General features: G+C 46.7%; 1 pseudogene; it reads right to left on the bottom strand.

The window, feature by feature from the left end:
• Window positions 1–217: 217 nt before the first annotated feature.
• Window positions 218–24013, bottom strand: LOC127033173 (L-amino-acid oxidase-like; annotated as a pseudogene).
• Between the last annotated feature and the right edge of the window lie 811 nt (window positions 24014–24824).

Raw genomic sequence — 24824 nt, 5'->3', positions numbered from 1 at the left:
CAGAAGTTGGTCCAATAAAAGATAATTATCTCACCCCCTTCTCTCTCTGAGTGTAAGGGTAGCAGTCTAATGCCAGTGCAGACAGTTTATGCCTTCCCCCACCAGGGCTAAACCTAAAGTAACAATTCTGTAATGCCCACTGATTAGCGGTGCACCCAGTCAGTAGCTGATGCATTTGAGCCTTCCCCAAACATCCTTATTATTATTATATCATCAATTATATTTTATTTTTCCTCAGCTCTTGCTGCTGCTGCCTGGGTGATGCATTGATAATGCCATGGATGTTCCTTGCCTCACAGCGGATTTCATAGCGGTTTTGATCCAGGCATGGGGCTGGGCTGTGAGTTCTTCTGCAAAATGGACCCTCCTTTCATTCTGAAATAAAGCTTTGGAGTAGTCTACAAACTGGTACGGGATGAATGAAACATAGGATCCCATCGTATATTTGCCAGGCTCCATTTCTTGATCACATGCTTATTACAGACACTCTGGATATAATTCTTGGGCACCTGGTGGATTTCTGCCAGGTCCCCCAGCACCACATCAACACACTTTTCATCACTGAGGGGAACGAAGAATTCAGCATCATCGCCCCAGGTGTATGAAGCAAGGTTCACTGGAGAAATTGTGGCTGGGGTAGTAGATGAATCTGGATGGACGATTAGTGATTGACCTCCCACCCTGTATTCTCTCTTTCTCCCAAAACTTTTCAGTAGACCAAAACAATCCTAGTGGCTTCTGAGTAGTGAATGGAGCCTGGGGCATGGGCCTTGTTAGTCAAAAGAAGTGGTGAAAAATGAATAAGTCATGTGGCTTTTGCCATGGGCATGACAAGAACGTAGTCGAACATCACAGTCGAGGTAATCAATGCATCTGGCCTCTGGTAAAACACTCTCACTTGGTCATCCTTGTTTACTATCTTCAATACTGTGGAGTGAAATAGAACGCCCCCATGAATATACTGGTAGAAAGTATTGGGAAGCTGATCGAATCCCCCAGTGAGAAGAAGAGGATGGTAAGGCAACAACATCATTGGGCAACAGTTATCTGAGAGAATGCCGCAAGACCAACAAAGAGAGCTGTAAGGTGCTGCATAACTGAAGATACAATCTAGCCCCTACTGAGTGCCAACTCCAACTTCTTTTATTATAGTACAGCATCAGGTCTGCTGCTGTTAAGGTTAAGATCAGTAATCTTTTTAAAGCTTGACTCTGCTAAATGCTCTAAAATCTGCATGATTGCTCAGATTGCCTTGGAATTAGTTCTGCCTCATGGGGGAACTGGGAAGCATTAATGATACTACCTTAGCGTCATTTGACCTAGGTGGTTCTGAGATTCAACAGAGTGATGCCCCAGTATGCCCATAACACATACACTCTGGAGTTAATTACTGAATTCCATAGGATCTGACCCAGTTAGTGAAAGTGAACCTGGTTTTTATGGCTAGAGATCTATAGCAATGAACACCTATCCTTTATGACAAGTCAGACCATCAGTGCTTACTTCAAAGAAGGCAACCGGCTGCATTGATAAGATGAGGTTGATGGACAGTTAAATGTATTGAAAGATGGATGGATCCTACCAGAAGTACATGTCCCTTCCACATATAAAGCAACTGAATAAAGATTCCTTTTTCCTTACCCCTTCTCAGACAATGTAACATGGTCCATGACAGAGTGAAGAAATGATAGCTGGAATTCACCATCTTCATTCAGCAAGTCACCGATCATGTTAATGGATCCTCTACTTAGATTTCCTTCTTTAATCAAATACTCCTGGACGGGGAAGAGTGGAGAGGGTGGAAGGTGCATGTATATTATATCCCCATAGAGAATGACAGTCAAAGAGATATCTCATTTCAGTTGAACATAGGAATTATTCAGTATCCATAAGGGATGAGCAGGAGTCAAACCCATCCACTATCCTACTCAGTGATTTGTCTGCTTCCTGATAAACAATCACTGAAGTAAGGCTGATGCTCACTTTCAAGACACAATCTCTCACCCAGTTGTGATTCACTGGGTGCAATCCTGACCCCTCCCCCCGCCCAAATTCAATGGGATCTTTGCCATTGATTTCAATGGGGCCAGGATTTCACTCCTAGTGTTCATACCAAGATTTCATTTTCTTTGATTAAAAAACCATGATCCAGTAGGTGGATGTCACACAGAGCGCTGGGGTGGGAAGAAGAGATGCCAGATCAGTCACATCACAGTGGAGGAGGGCACTACGCAAACGTTAGGCATATGGGAGCACAGAGACTGCTCACTTTCTGCAAACTGTTGTTTTGGATAGAGAGAGGCAGAGAAGATCCATGGCTCTGGCCTCCTCCTGCCACTAAGGGGAATCCAAAGGACCACAGAGGGAAGTAGGCTGCGCTCCATGAAGACTCATGAGGCGAATGTGTTTCCGTCACACAAGCAATAGCTTTTGGAAGATTCGGATGCATTATCTCCTACCATGGGCTGTGTGCACATGGCAAGAATATCCCACAAGGAGTTCTATTGGCTAATGCAATGAAAGGTTTAGGAAACTAGAAACATTTAGATTCAAAGATACTGGAATGCCAACTTCAATTACCTTGATGGAAAAGGAGTCATATTTCTCTTTCAGAGCACTGCAGTCTGTGGTTATCTGGGTAGAAACCAAGAAAACAGTCGTTTGTTTCGTGACCACAGTTCTGCCTTTAAAGGTTTGTTATTTTTCCTGTTTGTGATCATGTACTTGTAGATGGCATCCTGTTACGTGTGCACAAGGGGGAGGACATGAAATGACTACTCAGGTGAAAAAGCTGCTAAGAATATCTTTTAAATGGGGATACGAGCTACAGCTTTTGTTTTCCACTCCTGCAGTTCTCCAGATGACTGAACTCCTGTCACTCAGGCTTTCTAAACAATACAAATAGACTAAAGGTAAAATGTTCAAATGTGACAAAGTGAATCTGGGATCTGGCTCCCACTTTCAGAATTTATAGGTACTTTAGGGGGTGCATTTTCAAAGGTATTTAGGCATCTAAATATGCAGATAGCACCTACTGAGATTTTCAAATGCACTTAAGTGCCTAACTCCCATTGAAATCCATGGGAGTATGGCACCTAAGTCTTTGAAAATACCACTAGGGGCTAAATTCACAAAAGAACTTATGCTCAGCACTGCAGTGCCTAACTTTTAGACGCCTAGAAAATCAGTGAGATTCACAAAGGTTGAATTTGGCATTCAGGGTTATATTTATACTGGCAAAAAACCAACAACTCCCAAACCCACAGCTCCAAGTCTCAGAGCCTGGTCATGACTTGGGAATGCAGGTTTCAGGCCACAGGGATAAAAATAGCAGTGTAGATGTTCCCTCTGGAGTCCTAGCTCTGAAACTCAGTGAGGGGAGAGAGTCTCAGAGCATGTGCTCTAGCCCAGGTAGGAATGTGTGCACCCACATTTTTAGGCCCACAATTCAAGCCCCCTGCTCCCCTTTCAACCGACCTGGGCTTTGACACTTGGCACCATGGGGTTTTCTTTGCAGCGCAGACATACCCTCAGGCTCCCTGCACAATGAGTGGAGGTAGACAGGCCTCTAAGAATGAGATCCACAAAAGCCAGCTCGCAGACTAAATTAGTCAGTGGGAGATGCCACAGAGAGGAGTGTATTCTAAGTCCCATCCCTCTTGGGAAGTTCGGCACCTATGTCTGCTTGGGTTTCTCAGCTGTGAGCCCGCTCCTGGAATCGCTCACCTCAGGTGTTTGTTGCAAGCAGTCGCAGTTGCAGCCGCTTTGTAGCTTTTTGCCCCAGTAACTAGAGCGAGTCAAGGGGGGGGTGATAGCACCCCACGGCCCATGTTCCCACCCCCCAGGCTCCCTGGCCAAGGCAGGTGGAGAATCTGCGCCACAGCTCCCACAGCTGCCTGGCCACGTGGCTCTTACCCAGGGCCAGCTCTACAGTTTTCGCCGCCCCAAGCAGTTTACCGAATTGCCTCCACTGCGGAGGCAGTCCGTGTGCCCTTAGGGCAGCAGGCACGTTTCCACGATGGTGGCAATTCGGCTGCAGCTTCTATGTTTAGCTGAAGCCGCCGCACACAGCTAAACATAGAAGCTGCTGCCGAATTGCCGCCGCCGCAGAAATGCGCGTGCCACCCTAAGGGCACATGGACTGCCCCTGCTGTCTGCGACGGCAATTTGGCGCGCTGCTTGGGAGCAAAACAACAAGGACTGACGCCCCTTGCCAATTGCTGCCCCAAGCACCAGCTTGGAATGCTGGTGCCTGGAACCAGCCCTGCCCTTACCACCAGTTCAAGTCCCCCCTCTACCCGATGAAGTGGAGGGATTTGAACAGAAGTCTCTCCACCTCTTACATAAATGCCCTGACTGCTGGGCTAGTGGGTAATCCCATTCTCTCATGCTGAAGCTGTTCCATTTTGGATGAACAGATAGTCATTGGAGCAGAGGGACTGGATCCAGGGTGTCCCAGCTGAGTGCCTTAACCACTGTATTACACAGTCATGCTCACTTGCTCCCTGCTTTGTCTCTTTTTATAATCTGGCCCCAGGGGCCTCCGCATCTATGAGCATAAGGTCTGACTTTTGTTTCTCCCTGGGAATGCTCCACCCTGGCTCTGTCCTGAAGCCTCTTCCCCAAGGCCCTGCCCTGGCTCCGCCTCTTCCTGTCCCCACTCCAACTCCAACCCAGAGTCTCCCGCCTGTCCATTGCTCACTGCTCTCTGCCCTTCCCCAGTTGCTTCCCCAGCACCAAACAGCTGATGGGCAGCACCCACAAAGAGCTGTGGCTGATGGGTGCTGAGCACCCACTATTTTTTATCTATGCGTGCTTGAGCCCCTGATCACGCCGAGTCAGCTCCTATGTCTGTGAGCACCTAAACACCTTTGAAAATCTGTCCTTTAAGAGCCTAAATCTCATGAGTTCAGCTGTAACGGTGTGTGCATGTGTGTGCACACGCGCATCTCCCAGATGTGCTCAGCACCTTGCAGAATCAGCTTCCTAGGATAGGTCCTCACTGGAGAGCTAACTTGGTTGACAGGTGCCTGGGTTAGCCTACCACGGGCGTAAGCAGCCACACTGCTAAGCTAAACCTGAAGTACTGTGTCCTTAATGATGTTACATTCTCCCATGGATGTCTCTAGGACTTCTGGGGCCGGGTTCCATGGTTCTGTGTGAGGCAGTAAACTGAGCTGCTTTATGAGACTTTCCCTTGTTCTTCTTGGCACAAGGTGGTGGTGTGGGGAGGGAATTGTGGGATGGCATTGGAGGAATATCATCACTTGAGTGTTTTTTAGCTTGTATCTTCACAGCCAAGTGGGCAGCTTAATAGCTCAAGTGAAAGCAGAACCTAGGCTACAATGCATACTACCAATCATGCCAGCTAGCCTGGGTTGAAAGGACGACTAAATTTGAAAGCGAAAGCTCTGTGTGTGGATATGAAGGGAGCTTAGGACCAACAAGTAAAAGTCCAGGCTAATGAAAATAAACTCAACGTGCACAAGTCCTTTCCACAACACACACACCTTATCCAGTGTCTGACAATAAAGCTCACTAGCTGATTTTCCTCTCTCTGTAGGATGCAAGGGGTATTTCAAGACATCAGGGTTTCTTTCTACCTCTTCAGCTCTTGCCCTGATTTTGTTAACTAAATACCAAGGTTTGTTATCAGTATTGTAGAATGGGTTCAGTTTCAGTTTAAATTTGTAACAAATTCACATACAACCCTAAAGAGAAAGGAAAGGGGTGGGGGAAACAGAGAAAAATGTCAAAACTGAACAAAAGTTGAATTCACCAAACAATTCACTTTTGGAAAACAGGCAAAAAACCCCCCCAAACTGTTTGCTTGAGAAAGTTTGACCACCTCTCCCAGCAATGTCCTCTCCCTCTCAACACAGGTTTCTGACACCTCTCATCTTTGATCTACAGACACAGCCATGTTGTGGTTGTACATGCAGCTGCCTCTGAAGCTACGGGTTAATTTTCGGTGACTGAGGCTCCAATTGTCTCTGTAGGATGTTCCACTCAGCTGTGTTGATTCCAGCTCAGTTCTTAATGGTATGTTCCTACCATCTGAGGCATTTCCAGGACCTAAACAGCTCATGCCTACTGCTCTATTCCAGGGGAAGCATTTTAAACCATTTCCACCCATGGTTATCACTCAAGAAAATCCATGATCCAAAACCAGAACAGCTTACAAAGAAGGTATGAAAAGAATCATACCTGGAAGATGGCAGGCTAGGGTCTCTATGGGGCCAAAGCAGAGATACTTTAGAAGTTTATATTAGGGGTGGGCAAACTTTTTGGCCCAAGGACCACATCTGAGTGGGGAAATTGCATGCAGGGCCATGAATGTAGGGCTGGGGCAGGGGGTTGGGGTGTGGAAGGAAGTGCAGGGTGTGGGAGGGAGTGCGGTGTGCAGAAAGGTGCTCAGGGCAAGGGGTTGGGGCAGAGGAGGGATGCAAGGTGTATGAGGGGCTCAGGGAAGGGGGTTGGGGTGCAGGAGGGGGTGCAAAGTGTGAGAGGGAGCTTAGGGCAGGGGAGTTGGGTGTGGTGGTGTTTGGGGTGCAGAAGGGGTGTGGCAAGGTCTCAGGGCAGGGAGTTGTGGTGCAGGGTGCAGGAGAGGTTCGGGGTGCAGGAGGAGTTCAGGGTGCAGGTTTCGGCCTGACGCCGCTTACCTGGAGCGGCTCTGGGGTGGCAACAGCATGCACCTGGGCCAGGGCAAGTTCCCTGCCTGCCCTGACGCCACGCCGCGCTGCTCCTAGAAGTGGCCGGCACTACGTCCCTGCAGCCCCTGGGAGATGAGGGGCAGAGGGCTTCACGCACCGCCCATACCTGTGGGTACCTCCCGTGAAGCGCCCATTGTCTGCAGTTCCCCATTCCTGGCCAATGGGAATGGGGGGCGGTGCCTTCAGGCAAGGCCAGTGCACAGAGCCCTCTGCCCCTCCTTCCCCAGGGGCCGCAGGGACGTGGTGCCAGCCACTTCTGAGAGCGGCATGGGGCCTGCGGCGCCATGGGGGTGGCAATTCTGCGAGCTGGATCCAAAGCCCTGACGGGCCGGATCCGGCCCATTGGCCATAGTTTGCCCACCCCTGGTTTATATGGTCCCAAATACTTTGGCTTCTTGTAAGTTCAACCTTAACTATTCATTCCCTGAGTTACTAATTATTTCCACTCCGACTGTAATGGTCTAGCTGGATTTTAACTTTCATTTGTTGATATGCGCACCCTACCTTCAATTTTGCTTTACATCTCAGTTTTGGTGTGGTTGTTGTAATGCAGTGCTTTTCAAACACTTTAGGCTGCCTACCCCTTTCCAAATAATGCAGGCCAGGGGTTCTCAACTGAGGTCGCCAAGACTGGTGTTAGACTTTCTGGGGCCCAGGGCCAAAGCCAAAGCCTGAGCCGCACCACTTGGGGCTGAGGTTGAAGCCTGAGGGCTTCAGCCCTGGGCAGGGGGGCTAAGGTTACATGCCTCCCTCCCAGGGCAGAAGCCCTTGGCCAGCAATGGCCACCCTGCCCAGGGGGGCGTGGGTTAGATGGGCTCGTACTTCAGTTCCCTCCTCCTGAATTCATGCAGTGATTTTTTTTGTCAGAAGGGTGCAACGAAGTTTGAGAACTGCTAATAAGTCTCCTCAGGCCCAACTGCTGGATGAAAAGCTGGATATGAGTCAACAATGTGCCCTTGCTGCCAAGAAGGCTAACGGCATTTGGGGCTGTATAAGTAGGAGCATTAACAGCAGATTGAGGGTTGTGATCATTCCCCTCTATTTGACATTGTTGAGGCCTCATCCAGAGCACTGTGTCCAGTTTTGGGCCCCACGCTGCAAGAAGAGTGTGGACAAATTGGAAAGAGTTCAGCGGAGGGCAACAAAAACGATTAGGGTGCTGAAGCACATGACTTGTGAGGGGAGGCTGAGGGAACTGGGATTATTTAGTCTGCAGAAAAGAAGATTGAGGGGGGATTTGACATCTGCTTTCAACTATCTGAAAAGGGGTTCCAAAGAGGATGGATCTAGACTGTTCTCAGTGGTACCAGATAACAGAACAAAGAACAGTGGTCTCAAGTTGCAGTGGGGGAGGTTTAATTTGGATATTAGGAAAAACTTTCGCACTAGAAGTGTGGTAAAGCACTGGAATGGATTACCCAGGGAGGTGATGGAATCTCCTTCCTTAGAGATTTTTAAGGTCATACCTGACAAAGCCCTTGCTGGGATGATTTAGTTGGGGATTGGTCCTGCTTTGAGCAGGAGGGTTGACTAGATGACCTCCTGAGGTCCCTTCCAACCCTGATATTCTATGATTCCCACACCCATTACTGCAAGCTCCCTTCTGCAGCTTCAAACCCCAGGCCTGCCCCACTCCTCATCTCTTGACCTGTGTTCCCTGTAAGCCACACAGTTGGGTGGCCTCCCAGGAGAGATTCAAATGCCACACAGTTGATTAGCAGAGCCCTGCACATCCAGATGATAGCATGTGTTCAAGTGCCTGCCCTGCCCCCTGCTTTGCAGCCATGTTGCTCCTGCAGCTGCTCCCGGGACCCTTCCGATGGTTGTTCAGAGTCGGGCGTGGGGAAAGGAGGATGCTGTTGTCAGGGTGTCCCCCATCTCCATCCTCTGTACCCCATCTCCACAGAGCAGGGTAGAGGGGACATGACTCAGGACTTGCAGCAGTTCTGAGGTCTGAACAAGCCTTTGAGTGAGTGCCTTAAAGGGATAGCGTATGGTCTCTCAGAGACTTTCCCAGCAGCCAGCACACACAATCTCTGTCTCTGTCAGACCGTCTCTCTCAGGGTATGTCTACACTACGGGATTATTCTGATTTTACATAAACCGGTTTTGTAAACAGATTGTATAAAGTCGAGTGCATGCAGCCACACTAGGCACATTAATTCGGCAGTGTGCTTCCATGGTCCGAGGCTAGCGTCGATTTCTGGAGCGTTGCACTGTGGGTAGTTATCCCGTAGCTATTCCATAGTTCCTGCAGTCTCCCCCGCCCCTTGGAATTCTGGGTTGGGATCCCAGTGCCTGATGGGGCAAAAATCATTGTCGCGGGTGGTTCTGGGTACAGCCTCACCCCTCCCTCTGTGAAAGCAGCAGAAAACCATTTTGTGCCTTTTTTCCTGGGTGAACTGTGCAGACACCATAGCATGGCAAGCATGGACCCTGCTCAGATCAATACCACAATCGTGGACGTTGTAAACACCTCACACATTCTCGTGCAGTCTATGCTGAACTGGGACCTGCAAAGCCAGGCAAGGAGGAGGAGGTGACTACAGCAGCGCGGCGACGAGAGTGATGAGGACATGGACACAGAATTCTCTCAAACCGTGGGCCCCTGCACTTTGGAGCTCCTGCTGGTAATGGGGCAGGTTCTAGCCATTGAACGCTGATTTGGGGCCCAGGAAACCAGCACAGACTGGTGGGACTACATAGTTTTGAAGGTTTGGGACAATTCGCAGTGGCTGCAAAACTTTTGCAAGCATAAGGGCACTTTCATGGAACTTTGTGACTGCCTTCCCCTGCCCTAAAAAGCCAGAATACCAAGATGAGAGCAGCCCTCACAGTGGAGAAGCAAGTGGCAATAGCCCTCTGGAAGCTTGCAATGCCAGACAGCTACCAGTCAGTCGGGAATCAATTTGGAGTGGGAAAATCTACTGTGAGGTTTGCTGTGATGCAAGTAGCCAAAGCAATCATGAAGCTGCTGCTAAGAAAGGTTGTGACTCTGGGAAATGTGCAGGTCATAGTGGATGACTTTGCTGCAATGGGATTCCCTAACTGTGGGCGGGGGGCGATAGATGGAACCCATATCCCTATCTTGGCACCGGAGCACCAGAGCACCCAGTGCGTAAACAGCAAGGAGTACTTTTCAATGGTGATGCAAGCACCGGTGGATCACAAGGGGCATTTCACCAACATCCACGTGGGATGGCCGGGAAGGGTTCATGACGCTCGCACCTTCAGGAACACTACTCTGTTTAAACGGCTGCAGCAAGGGAATTACTTCCCAGACCAGAAAATAACAGTTGGGGATGTTGAAATGCCTATAGTTATCCTGGGTGACCCAGCCTATCCCTTGATGCCATGGCTCATGAAGCCATACACAGGCAGCCTGGACAGTAGTCAGGAGCTGTTCAACTACAGGCTGAGCAAGTGCAGAATGGTGGTAGAATGTGCATTTGGCTATTTAAATGCGCACTGGCGCACATTACTGACTTGCTGAGACCTCAGCCAAACCAATGTCGCCTTTGTTATTGCTGCTTGCTGTGTGCTCCACAATCTCTGTGAGAGTAAGGGGGAGACCTTTATGGTGGGGTGGGAGGCTGAGGCAAAACACCTGGCAGCTGATTACGCACAGCCAGACACCAGGGCGATTAAAAGAGCACACCATGAAGCAATGCGCATCAGAGAAGCTTTGAAAATGAGTTTCATCACAGGCCAGGGTATGGTGTAACTGTTGTGTTTGTTTCCCGTTGATGAACCCCCCTCCCTCCTCGATTGACTCATTCCCTGTAAGCAACCCACCCTCCTCCTTCGATTACAGCTTGCTTAAGGAAATACAGTCACTATTGTTTAAAAACCATGTATTCTTTATTAAAAAGTCATTATAAAAAGAGGGAGAGAACTGACAAGGTATCCTGGGTGTGGTTTGGGAGGAGGATAGGAGGAAAGGAAAAGACCATTAAAAACATTTCAATGTAATGACAGCCTTTTGGTTGGGCTATCCACGGGGGTGGAGTGGGCGGGTGCACGAAGCCTTCCCCCACGCGTTCTTTCACATGTGGGTGAGGAAGACATGGAACATGGTGAGTGGTAAGGGTGGTTACACAGGGGCTGCGGTGGCACTCTGTGATCCCGCTGCTCTTCCTGAAGCTCCACCAGACGTTGGAGGATATCAGTATGATCACACAGAAGCCCCAGCGTTGCATCCCGCCACTGCTGATCTTCCTGCCACCACCTCTCATCTCGAGCATCTCTCCTATCCTCACGTTCGTCCTTCCTATCATCACGTTGGTCCCTCCTGTCCTCACGTTCATTGGCATCTTTCCTGTAATTTGATACCACGTCCTTCCACTCATTCAGATGAGCTCTTTCATTGCGGGTCACTTTCATGATTTCCGAGAACATTTAGTCTCGTGTCTTCTTTTTCCTACGTCTTATCTGAGATAGCCTTCAGGATGGAGTAGGGAGGCTTGAAAAATGTGCAGCTGCATGAGGGAGGGAAAAAAGGGAGAGAAGTATTTAAAAAGATACATTTTACAGAACAATGCTTATACTCTTTCTCAGTGAACAACATTATTCACCCTACATATCACATGTGATTTCACTACAAGGTCGCATTTTGCATCTTAATATTGAGTGCCTGCGGCTCTGCTGTTACAGATCTCACAGATGCAGGCCTGGGCATCAGAATTCAGCTTGCATGCAGCCATGGTAAGCCATTGTCTTTCGGCTTCTGCAGTGTTCAGATACACAGTGCCTTTCTTTCCCAAATACCAAGCAAATCCCGTTCAGTGCTGCTTCTTTCCTGTTAACATGCAGCAGCAGAAGCCACCTCCCCACTCCAATTCTGTGGGATGATTGCTTTACCCCTCCCCTCCACTGCGTGGCTGGTATCATGGAAGATCATTGCTAATCACCACCCTTCCCACCCCCCCACCGTGTGGCTGGTAGCAGGGAAGATCCCTGATAGCCAAACGCGAAAAAGCTCAGCACTATTCTCCTCCTCCCCTCCCCCTGCTTGGCTACGTGCAAGGAAGGATTTCTTTTAAGCAACAGGCAAACAGCCCAGTAGGAATGGCCAACTCTGTCCCCTTACTTAAATTCCTGAATTTCAACCAGGTTACCATGAATGATATTACTCTCCTGAGGATAACACAGAGATATAAAGAACGGATGTTTCTTGAACGCCAGCAATCACCAGGACCATACGCAGCTATGCTTTGTCATGCAAAGATACCAGATTACTTGCTACATTCATGGCGTGGTAAAGTGTCCTACCATGGTGGACGAAACAAGGCTGCCTTGCCCAGAACCTTCTGCAAAGGCTTTTGTAGTACCTTCAGGAGTGCTTCATGGAGATGTCCCTGGAGGATTTCCGCTCCTCCCCAGACATGTTAACAAACTTTTCCAATAACTGTACTGGCCGCAAATGCATCCCAAGTCCTCAGGGTAAATCAATCATTAAAAAACGCTTGCTTTTAAACCATGTTTTATATTTACAAAGGTACACTCGCCAGAGGTCGCTTCCATGGCTTCTCTGTCTGGGCTAGTGGCTTGGGAGGGCTGGGAAGGTAATTCCGTCGGGGTGAGAAAAAGCTCCTGGCTGTTGGGGCTAATGGAGTGTTGTGTGCTCTCTGCAAGCTCGTCCTCTTCTTCCTTCTCGTCATCTTCCCCGTCCACAGAATCCTCAGCCCTGACTGAGATTACCACCCCCACCTCGGAATCCAGGGACAGGGGTGGGGTAGTGGTGGCGAACTCCCCTAGAATTCCATGCAGCTCAGCGTGGAAGCAGCATGTTTTCGGCCCTGCCTCGGACCTTCCGTTTGCTTCTTTGGTTTTCTGGTAGGGCTTGTCTGAGCTCCTTAACTTTCACTCTGCACTGCACCGAGTCCCTGCTGTGGCCTTTCTCCATCATAGCCTTGGAAATTTTTTCAAATATTTTTTCATTTCGTCTTTTGGAACGGAGTTCTGTTAGCACAGAATCCTCTCCCCATATAGCAATCAGATCCAGTACCTGCCGTGCAGTCCATGCTGGAGCTCTTTTTCGATTCTCAGGAGACTGCATTGTTACCTGTGCTGAGGAGCTCTGCATGGTCACCTGTGCTGATCAGAGCTCCACGCTGGCCAAACAGGAAATGAAATTCAAAAGTTCTTGGGGCTTTTCCTGTATACCTGGCCACTGCATCCAAGTTCAGATTGCTGTCCAGAGCGGTCACAGTGGTGAACTGTGGGATACCGCCTGGAGGCCAATACCGTCGATTTGCAGCCACGCTAACCCTAATCCGATATGGTAATACTGATTTTAGCGCTACTCCTCTCGTTGGGGAGCAGTACAGAAACCAATTTAAAGAACCCTTTATATCGATATAAAGGGCCTCGTTGTGTGGACGGGTACAGCATTAAATTGGTTTAACTCTGCTAAAATTGGTTTAAACACGTAGTGTAGACCAGGCCTCACACTCACTGCCCATGTACCCAATCTCTGCAGAGCAGGGGAGAGGGGACATGGTTCAGGAGGAGGAGAGATTTCAGTGAGTGCCTTAAAGAGATGATGGATGGGTGTCTCTCAGAAAATTCCCCAGCAGCCAGCATGCATGCACGCGCACACAAACAGTCACATACTGTGTCACACACACATAGTCTCTGTGTGTCTCACACACAGTCTGTGAGTCACCACACACACACACACAGACACACACACTGTCCATGTCACACACCTCTCAACACTTCTGTTGTTGTTAATTCTTGGTACTTCCTGAAATGCACATATGTTCTCTATAATTTTAGTCTTTCAAAGTGTGTTATTTTAGTGTTTTGACTGGTCTATGTATTTCATAATTTTTATTTTGCTCTTAAGCTGAAAGTTAATTATTTGAGTAGTGAGTTCTAAAATGCCTAACTTGTCCTGGCTCATGTAATTATCCCTATTGGTAACTTTTTATAAGTATATATTATATCTAGGTTATTTATTTCTACTGGTGGCACACATCTGGACATTACCTTAGTGCACATAACAAAATTTATTCTGCATACAGGTAGAAAAATTAAGAGGGATCATTGCTCTTGATCCTGATGCCCTTGGCCATGGTGCTCTGGGTGGTCATACACCCATAAGGCCAGCCCTGCATCTACTTGCCCTGCCTGATTGCCTGCATAGGGGAGTTTGCAGGTGTGCATCTCTCCACTCCCCTCCCAATCCTGGTCTGTCCACCATTAAAGAATTTTTTCTCCCATACCCCATGACAAGAGCTCGGGTAGCCCTAGGGGTATGCATTCCCCTGTTTGAAAGCCACTGTTATAATGGAATGTTAAACTGTATTATAAAGTTTAACCACTAGGTGGTGAGGTGTGTACCATACTTTATGAGAACTGGGAACAGCCATAGTTGGCAGTATATTAAAGATCTCTTAAAGGGCCCACATCTCTTGGAACTCTGAGGTGGAAGCTTTGTAACTAGTCTGTATCTGGTACATGGGGTGTGCTCAAGGGGGGGCAAGCAGGGGCACGGTCCCACCCCAATAATCATTGGGGGCACAGAACTTCTCCAGCCACTGGGCCATGGAGGCAGGACAGATCAAGCTTCTGCCGGGGCTGGGCTGGGACTGGTGCTGGGGCTCGGTGGAGGGAGAGAGAATCGATCTCCTACTAGATTGGGGCTGAAGCAGGGCGGAGGGAGGGAAGATCAAGCCTGGGCTGGAGCTGGGATTGAGGCCAGGGCAGGGCGGAGGGAGGGAAGATCAAGCTCCTCCCAAGGCTGAGTGGGGAAGGGGGGCACCGGGCTCCTCCCGAGGCTGGATGGGGAGGGGGGACAGCAAACGTCTGTGCCTCCCAAAAGGGGCCAAATTTAAATTCCTGTGCTTGCTCCTGGGTACGTAACATTGGTCAGAAGTTAAGGCAGTCGAACTGGTGCCAGATGAAAATGGAAGCAGCAACAAAAGTTGCAAGCAGAAAAAAAGAAAAGAAAAAAAAAAGAAACAGCAGCAAAGGTTGCAGGGTCATTCACATCAACATGTCACTCCTCAATGCCCTGGAGAACTTCAGCTTTGATAAACCTTCAGAATGGACAGATTGGATGCAAGGTTTTGCTTTGCAACCAAACTCCACAAGGAAACTGATGATATTCATGGTTTCTTTTTAATTTATGCTATGAGGAAGCTGGCACAGCATAGCTTTCAAATTTTTTTTCTTTACTGAAGACAGATGCAAAGTTGACTATGAAATGGTTCTGCCTATGATTGATGCATACTTTATACCTCAGAGAAATGGGACTTATGAAAGGTCATATTTTCACCAGAGAATTCAAGAACAAGGGGAAAATGTTGAATCTTTTATCAGAGTTTTCCATATATTGGCAGAAAACTGATCTGGAGACTGTAAAATCTGAAAATATCAGAGATAGATTGACCACAGGGCTTACAGGTGAAGTCCTTCACAGCAGCTACAATTAAAAACAGACTTAACTCTACACATAGCTATTCAAATAGCAAAGCAGTCTGACCTTAAAAAAACGCAAAACAAACATGCCAAATGGGAAACATGAGAAACTAGCATAGAAGTGGAAAGAACGAAAGTACCTGTGGCACCCTAGAGTCTAACAAATTTATTTGAGCATAAGCTTTTGTGGGCTAAAACCCACTTCATAGGCTGCACACAGTGGAAAAACACAGTAGGAAGAGATATATATATACACAGAGAACATGAAAAAATGGGTGTTGCCACTCCCATTATAACAAGAGTGATCAGTTAAGGTGAGCTATTATCAGCAGGAGAATAAAAACCTTTTGTAATGATAATCAGGATGGCCCATTTCCAACAGTTGACAAGAAGGTGTGAGTAACAGTAGGACTTAAAAATAAGCATGAGGAAATAGTTTTACTTTGTGTAATGACACATCCACTCCCAGTCTTTAGTCAAGCCTAATTTAATGGTGTCAAGTTTGCAAATTAATGCCGATTGAGCAGTTTCTCGTTGGAGTCTGTTTCTGAAGTTTTGTTGTTGTAATATTGCGACTTTTAGCTCTGCAATCTAGTGACCAGGAAGATTAAAGTGTTCTCTGATTGGCTTTTTGAATGTTATATTTCTTGATGTCTGATTTGTGTCCATTTCTTCTTTTATGTAGAGACTGTCCGGTTTGGCCAATGTACATGGCAGAGGGGCATTGCTGGCACATGATGGCATATATCACATTGGTAGATGTGCAGGTGAACGAGCCTCTGATAGTGTGGCTGATGTGATTAGGTCCTATGACGGTGTCCCCTGAATAGATATGTGGAGAGAGTTGGCAATGGGCTTTGTTGCAAGGATAGGTTTCTGGGTTAGTGTTTTTCTTGTGTGCTTGCTGGTGAGTATTTGCTTCAGGCTGGGGGGCTGTCTGTAAGCAAGGACTGGCCTGTCTTCCAAGATCTGTGAGAATGAGGGATCATCTTTCAGGATAGGTTGTAGATCCTTGATGATGCTCTGGAGAGGTTTTAGTTGGGGGCTGAAGGCTAGTGGCATTCTGTTACTTTCTTTGTGGGGACTGTCCTGTAGCTTTCATCCAGACCACACCACACAATCCATTGTCTACAGCCAAGCTCTAAGATACAATCGCATTTGCTCCAACTCCTCAGATAGAGACAAACACCTACAAGATCTCTATCAAGCGTTCTTACAACTACAATATGCACCTGCTGAAGTGAAGAAACAGTTTGACAGAGCCAGAAGAGTACCCAGAAGTCACCTACTACAAGACAGGCCCAACAAAGAAAGTAACAGAATGCCACTAGCCATGACCTTCAGCCCCCAACTAAAACCTTACCAGAGCATCATCAAGGATCTACAACCTATCCTGAAGGATGATCCCTCACTCTCACAGATCTTGGGAGACAGGCCAGTCCTCACTGACAGATAGACCCCCAACCTGAAGCAAATACTCACCAGCAACCACACACCACAAACACTAACCCAGGAACCTATTCTTGCAACAAAGCCCATTGCCAATTCTCTCTACATATCTATTCAAGGAACACCATCCTAGGACCTAATCATATCAGCCACACCATCAAAGTCTTGTTCACCTGCACATCTACTAATGTACTATATGCCATCATGTGCCAGCAATGCCGCTCTGCCATGTACATTGGCCAAACCGGACAGTCTCTACGTAAAAGAAGAAATGGGCACAAATCAGACATCAAGAAATATAACATTCAAAAAGCCAATCGGAGAACACTTTAATCTTCCTGGTCACTAGATTGCAGAGCTAAAAGTCGCAATATTACAACAACAAAACTTGAGAAACAGACTCCAATGAGAAACTGCTCAATCGGCATTAATTTGCAAACTTGACATCATTAAATTAGGCTTGACTAAAGACTGGGAGTGGATGTGTCATTACACAAAGTAAAATTATTTCCTCATGCTTAATTTTAAGTCCTACTGTTACTCACACCTTCTTGTCAACTGTTGGAAATGGGCCATCCTGATTATCATTACAAAAGGTTTTTATTCTCCTGCTGATAATAGCTCACCTTAACTGATCACTCTTGTTATAATGGGAGTGGCAACACCCATTTTTTCATGTTCTCTGTGTATATATATATATATCTTCCTACTGTGTTTTTCCACTGTGTGCAGCCTATGAAGTGGGTTTTAGCCCACAAAAGCTTATGCTCAAATAAATTTGTTAGTCTTTTAGGTGCCACAAGTACTCTTTGTTCTTTTTGCTGATAGAGACTAACACGGCTACCACTCTGAAACCTGTCACAATAGCTTAGAAGTGGTAAACAGCATAAGTTCGACAAGTCTTTAACCTAAGGATATGAGGGACAAATTGCAGATAAATGACAAGACTGCATACACAAAATGTGGAAAATTTCATAGCCCAAGAAATGTGTGTCCAGACAAAACAGCAAGATATAATAAATGCACAAAATATGCACATTTTGCTGCTGTCTGCCAAAAGCAGTCAGGGAGTTGACTTGTACTACAAACAATCAAAAGCCAGTGTTTCTGGGGATCTACCATGAGCAATGACACGGAGTGTGCCTTGAGAGTGAAACCAAATATTCATGGCAAGACTATTGACATTAAAATTGACTCAGAAGCGCACATGACAGTCATATCAGAAGGGACATACAGTCACCTTCTACCCCTCAGAGCTGAAATCACCTGATACAGGTCTGACTAGCCATGGAGGTATTCTGAACTGCATGCGCCAGTTCACCACAGAAACGAATTACAAAGACAAAAGCTATGAATCTAGACTGCATGTGATCAAAAGATCAAAGACCAACAACCTTCTTAGCCGCAGTGTGGCAGCCATTAAAATAATAATAATAATAATAATAATAAAATAAATGGAGATATACCTATCTCATAAAATGAGAAGGAACTCCAGAAGGTCATGAGGTCTATCCCTAGCAGGGCCAAGTACTGATTTTGTCCCAGATCCCTAAGTAGCCTCCTCAAGGACTGAACTTACAAGCCGAGGTTTAAAAGGGCAATGTTTAAACTACTGAGCTATCCCTCCCCTGGTGGGCCTAGTGAGAATGGTGGAAGAACTCAATGGAGTATTTGATGATATTGGACTTTTGAAAGGAAATCCAGTACAAATAACCTTAAGAGACAATACTGAATCATATAGAATAACAGCACGTTTACCGAACAAACCTTAGAACAGACTAGCTGTAGATTTATGCAGATTTAGAAGACATCATTATCTAGTTGAGTGAACTAATTTTTCCAGGTACATATAAATAATGTACTTAAAGAAAGACATAACATGTCAGAGTGTTATTGAAAAACTGAAGTGCACTTTTACTTGTTTTGGTATTCCAGTAGTGATGGACAATGGGCTACAATTCACTGCTGTGGAATTTAAAGAAATTCAAACAAAATATGACTTTGATCATATTACTAGCAGCCCACATTGCCCACAAGTGAATGGAGAGACAGAGAGCTGCATGGACAGCGAAGAAAATCTGTAGCGGGAAGATCCATTCTATGCTTTTCTGAGCTAACACTAACAACAGCTACTGGATATAGTCCAGCTCAACTCCTGATGGGAAGACAACTCAAAACTACTGTTTTGACTTTGAAAAAGTACCTGTCTTCAAAATGGCCAGAAAGAAAGTCACCAAGTCAGACAAAAAGGCAAATACTTTTACAATACATGTCACTTAGTTAGAAAACTGCCCATTTAGAACCTGGTGACTATTTTGGCTGAACTTAATAGAGGAAAAAGATGAAGAATTCCAGCTATCAAAATGAAAAAAAGAATTAATTGACCAGATCACATGTGATTGAGGCTGACAGTGGAGAGTTCAACAGAAACCATCAAAATGTACAGTTAATCCCATAGAAAGAATAAACAACAGAGCAAACTCATCAGATTCTGAACAAGAAGAAGCCTCAAAGATACCTAACCAACCACAGCTAGTCATGCAAGTAATGAACAGCCAGATGGTCAAATTGTGATGCTTTTGGATTGTGTAATTAGAAAGCCAGTCTGACTCAGAGATACATCACAGACTGATCCACACCAAACTTTAATGATAGCACAATAGTGTACATTTTGCAATGGTAGGAATGTAAGAGGTAAAAGGGGAGATGTGATGAAATACTGAACTGTACTAAAATATTTAGCCAGTATGTGGTGTGCTGTGTATCACATCTTATCTGAGCTGAGAATAGCCATAGCTGGCAGTGTATTAAAGATGTTTTAAAGCAATGATAGTCAGACTGCAGCTCACAAGTGGCTCTTTGATATGTCTCCTGTAGCTTTTTGCAGCACATGATATGAAAATACTGTGATTTAATTATTAATCAATGTAAGTTATTAACCAATTTTTATGCTGTTAACAAATTAAATGATCAACGTTCAATAAGTTATTAACTTCTTTGCTGAAAGAATTAAGATTATATGTATAATTCTCACAGCAAATTTATATCAAAATACCAAATATTTCCCATCATATTGTTTAAATATGAGTAGTACTATAGTAAATGAAACAATGAAATCACACTACTGTGGCTTTTTTGGGTCATGTTAATAGCTAGTTTGGCTTCTGAACCGCTGAGGTCTGAGTATCACTGTCATAAAGGGTCCACATCTCTTGGATCTCTCTGGGGTGGGACCTCTGTAACCAGTCCATAGCTGGTATATGACAGCTGTGTACTCCAAGAGCATACCAGGAAGCAAATTGTAACTCTAATTTCTGGTTACCCCTTTGCCTAAGGGAGAATTAATCCCTTTGCCTAAGGGGGAATTTATCAGGGCCAATCCCAGGCTCTGCCCTGCTAAGCCAGTTTAGATATACTGGCTAGCAGAGTAGAGAGCCATAGCTCCAGTCCACTCCGTGCTTCTCCTCACCCATTTGCAGCCCACCTGTTCTGGAAGAGTAACAACCGCTCAAAGATATCTCTCTCCCTTGCACACAAACTGACAATGTGAGGCAATGCAGGATCCCAAGCAAGGCAGGAAGGGGGCACCTTAAGTTCATCGGATAAAAGCCCTTCGTTATTTTTTTTCTAGGAATGATCATAAAAATCTTAAAACTGAGGCTTCTCCTTTTATGAATAGTATTGGTGGCTGAGAAGGGGTAAATGTATTACCCCTGGTGTCTGGGCAAACGCATGGGTCCGAGATCCACATACCAGCTTTTGTCCTTATTGTGATAGGTCATGATGCATCCTCCCACGCAATCACTGGCGTCCAGAATCAGAACCTAAAAACAAAACATAGACCATGGTTTTCTTTCACTTGCCGGTTTCTAATGGTGAGATTCACAAAGGGACTTAGGTGCCTAAATCCCAAATGTAGGTGCCACTGGCATTCACAAACACCCCACCCCCGCTCATCTGCCACTGAATCTTTCAAGCATCTAAAGTCACTCAGTGCCTACATTTTCACTGTCAAAGTTCCCTAAGTACCTAAGGTTCTACTCTGGGGATGAGTAGAAATGCAAAATTTAAAGGGAGAGATGCGATGGAATGCTGCTTCCCTCTAGATGTCTGAACACCTATGCCCCAGAGCCATCTATGAACTGGGGGAAGATAGGTGTACTTCTATACAGCTCATCAGCAGGGCCCAACTCGGTGGCCGTGGTCAGAGAAAGGGACACCTACATCAGACTATCCCATTGCCCAGTAGTCAGGGCACTGTTCTGAGAGGTGGCATCAGGGCCAACATTACAGGTGGGTGATGCAAGCAACCTCCCAGGGTGCTGTGGTCAGGGGGGGCGCTGTGGTCAACAGGCAAGTAGCGGGGTGTGCCTGGGATATGAAGCCACAGAAAGGACCTTGGGGCAATGAGAGGGCAGGAGGCGGCGGGACCTGGGGGCAATAGAGGGGGATGGACAGGGAGGCAGCAGGGGCCAGAGGTGATGGTGGAATGGATGGGGTGCCCAGGGAGGCAGTGGAAGCCAGGAGTGCCAAAATACAGGTTAGCCCAGGGTGCCCTTTTCCCTAACGCCAGCCCTGCATGGTAGATCCCTGTTCAAATCTCTTGCCATCCCCCCTGCCTCATGCACAGGGGAGAATTGAATCAGAGTTTCCCACCTCCCAGATGAAAACCCTAATCACTGGGCTGAAAGTGATGAGGGAAGTCCTCCCATCTCTGGCTCTTTTGTGTGAACTCATCCGTGTGGCCTGAGCTCTGAGCATGGATCGAATCCCTTAGGGGGAGGAATAATGACCTTCCCCCGGTTCATGCGTCCCACTGGGACAAGGGGGACGGGCGCGTAGAGGTAGGCTGCAGTGCGCATACTCACAGACAAAAATATATGTGCCCTCAAAGTTAGGCATTAAGTGAGTTTAGGAATCTAGAAGGTTCAGGGACAACTGAGCAGGTGGTTTGCAAATCTCACCGGGGCCTGATTCTGGGAGTTAGGCACCTAAAGTCGCAGTTAGGCTCCCAAGTCTTTTTGTGAACCAGCCCCTTAACTTTAACTCAATGAACTTTGTGTCTTGAAAAGACAGTAATATACTGCTTGTGTGCACACAGCACCCAGCCCATTGAAATTCACCTTATTTTTGTGTTCAGCATTGTTGACTGTGTAAATACAGTCAGATCATTTCAGAGAAGCACTGATTCCCTGGCCTGTCTCTGACTCCTCTCGATCATTAGTATTACCTTGCAGCCAGCATCTTGCAACAGTTTGGCAGCAGTGAGTCCACTTATTCCTGCCCCTACGATCACCACCTTCTTTGAACGACACCCTTTTTCCAATTCATTTTTGGCAATATCCACCAGCTCTTCATAGTCAGGGTCAGTATAGCATTTTTCCCACTCCTTCAGTTTGCTAGGGAGACTCTCTAAGCTTGGTGCTACCACAAGGAGTAAGAACTGAAGTATTAAAGACAGATATACAAAGAAATCAGATGACACAAATGGAGAAAGAAACTCATTTTTTAAGATCGTGGAGCTCAGTAACATCACTGATGTGATACCCCTGAGGTCTAGGAAGAGGTTAATAACCTCAGATTCTGGAGTTTAGCAATATTAACAGAGAGAGAATGTACTACTATGGAAGAAGTCTGTTGTGTGATAGTATTATCTTTATCTTTTTACAATATTTTTTCCCCAATCCAGAAGTAAAATGAACCAGAACTAACAAGGAAGTGATATTTTCCTTGAAAATATTTCAAAGGATGTGTACAATTTTCTTTTAATCTCTCATGGAAATTTTGTGGGGTTTTTTTTTTTTGACAATTTTTTTTCCAAGCTGTTTCCAAAGTGTTTCAGTTTTTGAAGGAAAAACAAACCAACCAACTGATAATATTGAATTTTTCATTACAAATGATTTGTTCAACATACATATTTGTTAATAATCAATTCAATTTTGAGCCCATTTTTTTCAAATTGCACATTTTGAACAGCTCTAACATTAACTTAGCTTGCCAGAAATGCACCCCTCAATGGTGACTCAAAGGACCTTTTTCTAAGAACACTTAGCAGGAGGTTTGCAGGATCAGGACCTTGCTTTTGAGTAAATGTATTTAAAACCTACAGGGCTTTCTTGTTCCTTATCATAGGACTGATTGAATACATTGATGTCTGTTGATATGGCAAAAATACAGTTCATGCTTAATATTTCAACTGAGTCCAAGAGCCATGTTAGAACTTTAGTCAGAGCAGGACTATTATCCCCATGATAAAATTGGTCTTTCTGTGCAGCTTTGAGACACAGTGCAACCAAAAATACACTATTGGTGCTCGTTCCCCCAAATTCACATTGCCACACTTAACAAGGCTTAGGTTTCTGGGACAAAATCAACTGAAAGAGAGAGAGAGAGAGAGAGAGAGCGAAATAGAAATACAATAATGAGAAAAACAGAGAGAGAAAAAAGTTATAAAACAAGAAACTAGTGAAATATTAAGCAATTGACAAAGTAAGACGTGCCCCAAAAGGCAATGTACCCCATTCTTCAACAAAAGTTTCAAAAGAAGAAATTTAACTCACAGAACCTGTCCATGTTCAAACTGGCAGCCCAAGTTATCAAGTGAGCCGTGTTCTTTTGCACACAGAACTAGGCTGGCTGATAAATATCCTAGGGGAACCTGCTGATTCCTTATTGAATGAAACTGGGACAGCTGACTATCACATGGAATCACAGGACCACATCCTAGGAGCTGATCAGCAGTGCCTCTGGCTTACTCTGGGTAAGCCAGTGATTGTCAGGCATGTGGGACTCAGAAACAAAGGAGGGGTGGGTGATGGGAGGCTCAATCTTATGCCAGACACCTCTGAATTAGGTAACTCCCCATTGTCCCCTGGAAAGCACCCATGTTTCCATCCAACTCCTCCTGCCCACTGTAACCTCTCTGTCCTACAAATCCTATCTGCTTAAATAAGTCATGATTTTGGCCATGGGTGGCATGTGAAATGCATGTTTGGGGAGGCTAGCCCCCAGCCCCACCCCTTCTGCCCAAGGCCCATCCACCACCCCTTCCACTCCCCACCGGAGCCCAGAGCCCCCTACTGTGGCCACTAGTCCCCCACCCCAGGCATGGCCCCAGCCAGTGCCCCCAGCCGTGGAGCACTGGGCAGGTGGGCGGCAGGTGGGCAGCATGGCCCAAGGCTTGGAGTTCCAGGTGGACGGGCAGCCTGGCCCCAGCACCTTCAGCCCCCCAAGCTCCAAAGGGCCAGGTGGGTGGATGGCCTGGGCCGTAGCCCCAGCCCCAGCCCAGGCCATACCCCTGTCATGGGGGAGGAAGAGCTGCACAGCAGGAAGCAGGATGGTGCATGGGGGCGGAGTGGGAGCAGGGCCACCCCTGGCTGTCTGGGAGTCTCAGCCTTCCCCAGCCTTTGATACTCACCTCCCATGGTTTTGGTGCTTTACTGCCTTCTTCATAGCCTTTTGCTGTATGCGCTTGTGGCAAAGTTGCTGCCCCAGCACACTCCATCTTGGCTGGCTGTAGCATGGCTGCATCTTTAGCCTCAATTTCCTCCACTTTCTTTTGGCCTGTACCAGCTGTAGAAGGGTCCTGGCCCTCTAGCTAGACAGCTGTATAGAGTCCTTCCCTTTCTGGAGCCACACCATCCTGTCCCCAAGTCCTAAAGTAACAAACCTTCCCCAAGCCTCATCCCAGGCTCCTGTGACTCCCACAGCCCCACTGTCCAGGGGATGGCATGCTCTTCCCTTCACTCAGGGGTTCAGGCAGCACTCGGCAAAGTTCCTGTCTCAGCCCCCTGAGATGATGCTGCCTGCTCATCTCTCCCTACTTTGAGACTGCTCCACAGAGAGAGGGTGCTCCCCCCCTTCTCTCTTGCGGGTCTCATTCCTCCAACTGAGCTCACACAGCTCTTTGTGGCAACAACCTGTTCTCTCCTGCCTGTGCTTTATTTCTAATTAGGCCTGGCCCATCCTCCAGCAGGGTGGTTAATTGGCCTCTCAGGCCCAATTAATCCTTTCATGGAATAGGTGGGGTTAACACCCAGGGTGGGATCTATGAAGGGACCTAGGTATTGCAATGCTGAGTAACAGTGGCTAACTTCCAGGGGCCTAGAAAATCACTGGAAGACCTCTGTCTTCCAGGCCAGTCACAGGTATAAACTAGAGATGGCTCAGAGCTGCTCTACTTTATCCCAGCTGCCAACAGTTGAAGTCAGAGATAACTTGGGATATAGAGGTGAC

This window comes from Gopherus flavomarginatus, chromosome 12, assembly GCF_025201925.1.
Source record: "Gopherus flavomarginatus isolate rGopFla2 chromosome 12, rGopFla2.mat.asm, whole genome shotgun sequence".
Taxonomy (NCBI): domain Eukaryota; kingdom Metazoa; phylum Chordata; order Testudines; family Testudinidae; genus Gopherus; species Gopherus flavomarginatus.
The sequence above is the reverse complement of the archived record's forward strand: the minus strand, read 5'-3'. Positions and strand labels throughout refer to the sequence as shown.